The 6000-nt window shown below is 37.0% G+C and overlaps 1 long non-coding RNA gene across 1 annotated transcript in view; it reads right to left on the bottom strand.

The window, feature by feature from the left end:
- Window positions 1–4277: 4277 nt before the first annotated feature.
- The window catches only part of LOC150098140 (uncharacterized), a 101780-nt gene continuing 100057 nt past the window's right edge, over window positions 4278–6000 (bottom strand). Inside the window, exon 3 of the long non-coding RNA XR_016549596.1 lies at window positions 4278–4364. This is a non-coding gene — a long non-coding RNA (uncharacterized LOC150098140). The remainder of the gene's footprint in view (window positions 4365–6000) is intronic.

Below are 6000 nucleotides of genomic sequence, written 5' to 3'. Positions count from 1 at the left end.
GGGTGTGTTCGTCGCTCTAATACTTTATGCAAAAGATCACGCCTGATAACAATGTTCTAATTAAATAGAAAGGCTGTTTTTTTTTATTTTTTACTTTTCCCCCTTTTGTTTTTCCTTCCGGCTTCTGCAGTGGCCCTCTGTTAATTGTATAATTAATCTGGGGGATGCTTTATCTCCTTCATAAAGGCAGTTAAAAACAGAGAGTTAGTGTTTCTTTTGGCTAAGAGCATGGAATGTTTTGCGCCTCCAAAATAAAAAGCCGTCCATTCTTATGAACTAAATTTAACTTGCTGCTTGCGTTGACGGATCAGTTAATATGGAGAGTAAAGAGCAGCACACACACACACACTGGTGGATCGTGATAAATTCAATCTTCACATATGACGCTAATGATTTAGTACAGATCTGTGCCGTGTGCAATTTAATGCCGTATGGGATGCACGCATGTTTCGTGCCTCTTGCTTTTTAGCAAGGATCTACCAACTAGCGTCATTAAATAGTTTTTTAGATATCCAGAAGGATATCTGGACACTATTAATGCTCCAATGCAGGGAGAGACTCGTATAATTTTAAATGACTATTTAGTACTCGTCTTTCAATAAATACATTAAACGTTTTCCACAACTTGACTGCAAAAAAAAGAAAATGCAAAATATTACCGACGGGCAGTTCATGATAGTGACCGTTTTACGTCAAGTCAGGTCATACAAGGGGATTTGCCAATGGCCGGATTTACCCAGAATTTGGGTATGTTAGGTTGGACTGCTTGAAATGACGATACAAACAACTAAGGCTATGTGGCCAGTGTATTATGTTTGTTAATTGCGTGTGTTCTTTTGTCCAGTTTGGCTGTTTTGTGGAATGACCAGTTAACTTACCTTCTCTTGGAAAAAATTCTAAATTTCTTCAAGTCCCAGAAGAAATTCCGAGGTTTTTGTGTGACTCATTATTTAACTGCAAGTACCAAGAAACGCCCCGAAACGCGATAAAATGTAATACGAAAGTCAAAAATGACAAATCCTTAAACTTCAAGATGTCGAACTTACTCTTGGATTTGTATTACCCAAAATAAGTTTAAAATAAGGATTTTTTTTTTTTAAAAAAAACTCCCCCTACTGCATTTTAGCAAACTAATGACCATACACACAGGACTGTACACGGGCTTCTTTGAGAAAAAAATTCCCTACAAATTAAGACCAACTGGCTTAAAAACTTCCGCTGTTTATCACACTGGAATAAGTGCATGTAAAGATTACTGTAGTTGAAAAATCAACCCTTCTTACGTATCTATCGACGTGCATCTATCATACTATTATCCATTTATTGTTGTTCTTTAATGATGAGGGACTTCTCACAGATTCATTCATGTTGAGCCGGTCATCAATGGCATTCAGTTTCGCCACAGTTGATTGCTATGAACTGTTGCCATACTTAATGCAGCTTTTACTAATATTCCAAATGTAGATGTACCTTTTAGGTAGGAATACTTGTTTCTTAATGAGACGAAGTGCTATCCGATGGTCATACTAGATTAACAAATCCTTTGCGAAAAATTTTTAATGTAAAGTTATAAGTAGGAATAGGATGTGGAAAATGTTTCTTTTTTTGTTTTTTCATGTAACACACTGTCTCTGTATGTATCTGATGGTTATTTATCTTCCTGGTTTAAAGAACAAAAATGTTTCGAAGCGCCATTTGAGTTATATAATAGAAACTTTGGGGAATGCTTAACGGACAAGCAGAACTACATGAAAGTTTGACAAGGGCTCTAAAATATGTCAGAGATGTTTCTACTGCATGAAAAGTTGGTTGCACTGATTTCATTAACTACAAAGGATTACAGGCCGAGAATAATTGGCAACAATTTCGTGGAGGAAAGCCAGGGATAGACGAACACGAGCCCCCAGCCCAATCTGAGTTCCACTCGTGTAATGTATGCTTAAATTACAAAGACCTAGGGAAATATATTAGCGACATGTCGTGTGGGCAGAGGACAACGAAGTCATCTAGCGGTAGTCCTCATAATTAAAATAGTTGGGGCACGAAATTATAAACTTTATCTTCGGTCCAAGTGTTCGAGTCTCGCATTTTTCTGCCATCTGCTCATCACCCTCATTTCTCCGGACACGTCTCACGCTTGGCGACCACCCTGAAAAATTAACACAATCACCAGCTGTTGTCTTAAAGACAAGCGGCATCGGCAAGTGACATTATTAGCGGTCCATGTCTCTAGTCCTGCAACTTATTCTGTCGTACTGGATGCAGCACGTGCACCATATCTACACCTAATAACACGGGGTGGTGTGCGACGGAGGTTCGAAACGTATACGACAATCAGCTGACGACTCCTCGCCCCCTTGTTGTGCATCGCTAAACCGTGTCGGGGGAAAACAGTCTCGCGTGCCGCCTGTCCACCGTTTTGTTCATATTTCGCCCCAAGTGGAGTCGGTCGGAGTCTGCAGGGAATATTTCTATTAGTCATCGCGTAACGATTTTTGATGACTTGGCTAAGATAAAAATATAAGAATTCCCAGTGTACAAACACCGATGGTGTTCCTTGGTTCACCGAACGAGTCGTTGCTGGAGACTGCATTTTGATTCAGGTGCTTCTGTTGGACCTTTTGGCACTGACTAATGCATCTGTCTTGTACACGCACAACTCGTCGAATGAGTAGCACCTCTTTCTATGCTTGAACTACTGATCTGTACTCACTTTATCCTTTGCATGTGGGCACGTGCTCTTATTAGACGAAATTCTGATGTTCTTGTAATCGTCATGTGGGTAGCACCCAGCAGATCAAATGACTGCAAGTTCGCCATTTGGGTAAGAGCATCTTCTTAATGCCTGATAGAGAAATTAAAATTGGCTTATAAACTTAAAGAAACAGAAGCCAACATATACAAATAAACAACCAAGTGAAATAAATACTTGCAAACGATTAATGCTTCTTTTTTTTTAATAAAAAAAAATGTAGCTGAAGATAAGAAACACATATATTTCGTTCACTTTTACCTTCTTAAAAGCCACAAAATATATATTTTAAATTCACCTCACAAGGAAAGACCAGAATTAGCCGGACGTATCACTACAAGAAGAGTTGAAGAAATGACGTAATCAATGCTCGTGAGAAGATGATGAACAACTGTGATGAACCTTGATGATATCTTTCCAGATGTTTTACCATTTAAATGTCCCAAACATAATTCCAAAAATGTATAATAAACGAAATATATTAAATGAATAATTGTTGTAATAATCTTAAAATGAAGATATTAAACTAACATTAACCGTTTTATGCATATTTTCCAATGTAATTTCTAAAAGATTAATGGTAAAAAGACTCTTTTTTAAAAAAAAAATCTGAAAAATAGAGTAACGTAGCTTATAAATCTGTTTAGGGAGGGACAACTTTCTGAACGGTAATAGTTTCGATACTAGCTTTGTTCAACTGATAAAAAAAAGAGAAAGTAGATCAATCCGTTTGAAACAACGTTGTGTTCCCATAGTGAAGATCGAGCACGCTTTCATCGGTCCAACTTCCATCCCCTACTGATCTCTGATGCTAGATTGGTTGCTTTCTCTGTCCAGTTTGCTTGTTTCTAAGGGATAAAACCCTGGAGTTTCCCTGAAGGGGGGGGGGAAGACAAACTATACCACCTCTATGCAAGATTGACTAATTTATCTTCAAATAAAAAACCCCGTAAATGTTTACCAGATCATTTAAGGACATCAAATTCAGGTCTTTTCAGCCGGGAAAAAGTCCCGATACGAGGCTTGAGTTGAACTTTATCAAAACTACACGCTAGCTTTAAGTTTACGTTTAAATTATCTACATAGACTTCTCAAGTGATTTAAGAAAGAGCTGTAAGATCGCATACTATGTACACAACATCTCAATAATTGTAAGGTCGTACACAAAGTGTCTTAACCGACAAAAAAGAAATTAATAATAATCGGTTCTCTGTTTTCTCCCGTATACAGCTGAATGTCATGTAGTAGCTATCAAACCTGTTTGAACGAAGTTCGACTGTTAACGAATCGAGCACAGTAATATAAGATTGGATTACAATATTTAGCTTTGAGTGATGGTGGCATTATTTAGCGAGTTCTGTTTAATATTACGTCATTGAGCTGACTATTTAGTTCATCCACAAAAATTAATGAAGAGTGCAAAGGACTTTTTTGCACACAGTTTATTGTAAAAATATTTTTTTATAATTAATTTAAGGAACTGAAGTTGTAATAACGAAGTGTGATTTCGCTACTGCATTAGCGATACTCCCTTCGATACACATTCACGGATTCGTCTTTCGGATCACAAGGATTCGTATGTGCTGGCAAACTTCCACTTTTAAGTGACCACCTGTAAGATAGATAAAATCATGTCAGCTGATTCAAGTAAAACAACTATAAATACAGAAATGACTTCAGAATAAATTTGTAATTTTGTTTAAAATACAATCACCCCTTCCTAGTTAGATTCGATTTTTTTTTCTCTCTATCCAATAGATAAAATTATTGAGATCCAGTTCTGGAGAAAAGAAATTAAAACTTATCTTTCTAACTCTTAGAATTTTGTATATAATACCACATAATCAAGAAAATTTGTGACGTGTTTTGTATCATTGAGATTTTTGTAGTTATGTTGAAATTCCCAATAATTTCGGTATAAGAAGTACTTCTTATGTGCATAGCGAATTCCAAGATTTAAAAAAAAAAAACTTATTCGTTTCTCTACTAGTTTCGTATATTTTCTTTATGCATACTTCTTTAGGAGACTTTTTTTAGATATCAGATAAATTGCAAAGAAACCTTTTACTGTATCAAATCTGGAATAGAATTAGTGGTGAAAAATGGTTTGACCACTGTGGTAATGGTATATGTGCTCAGCTGAAATTATCACCTTTTGAAACATAGTGCGAGTCTGCACGGAGTATGTACGTTTATGTGTGTGTATTACGTTTTCAGATTCTTCGAATATTTTGACAAGGGGGTTATTTTCCATCCACGGAAAGTCTGTTTTTTGCCAAAGTATAGGATGATCTTCGTTGATTATATGATAAAGCTAATCGGGATTTGTGTTTTCCCTTTTCCCCCACATCATTAACATATTCTGACATGCTGATCTCTCCAGATCGCCATATTTATTTTACACGTCGTATTCCGCAAATTTTTGTTCATTGGGATAAAAGCAACTTGTATGTCTTCTTGCTTATTTTACGAGAATGGATTTGTTAGAAGAGATGGCGTCTTTGTACCTATGCCCATTTTGAGTTGAGTACGGAATGCTCGTGAAGTTCTTGATTCCTCTTCTCTGTATCTCTAAAGATGCACCCTTTGTTTCTTAGAGTTTCAATTACTCCTGTTTTGCGTGGGGGTGGTAGCAAGATGTTTTACTGCCTTCTGAATAGTCTACATCCATTCATAAATTCGCTCTTAAACTTGAAAACAACAGGACTCGACCATTTCTGGACATATCCCTGGAGGTTATCGAAGAGAACAAAAACCCAATTATTCGGTGTACAGAAACCCTACTCACACTAGAAAATGCATATACCTGCCACTGAATTAATGCAGATGTACGTAAATATACTTACGCAGCGTATATGTAAAATACTCGACCAAGTGTGCGTCACCACGTGTTTTAAACAACTATTTAAGAATTGTGTTGGTCAGTGATCGTCAATAGTGTTGATCACAATGAGAAAAAACAAGCCATCTTACGGAGTTCGATAAACGACTTATTGTGGGTGCCCGTCTGGTTATAGCCACGATTTTGAAACACAACAAAGTTTACTGGTTTCTCAAAAGGTGAGATATCCTCGGTGTTTAATCAGTGTAAAAATAACCCACATTGCTTGTCTAAGAAGCATAATTGTGGTCCTCAGACAGTCTGTGAAGAACGAGATCACCGTTGTCTCAGAAGGCTTGGACGGACAAACAGAATTTCTCATGTGCCGGAATTGACTGAAGCATTTAATGACGGCTATTCCCGATCC

This window comes from Typopeltis vanoorti, chromosome 16, assembly GCF_054136105.1.
Source record: "Typopeltis vanoorti isolate ZY-2024b chromosome 16, IOZ_Tvanoo_1.0, whole genome shotgun sequence".
NCBI lineage: Eukaryota > Metazoa > Arthropoda > Arachnida > Uropygi > Thelyphonidae > Typopeltis > Typopeltis vanoorti.
Note: the sequence above shows the minus strand (reverse complement) of the source record. Positions and strands in the feature narration are given on the sequence as shown.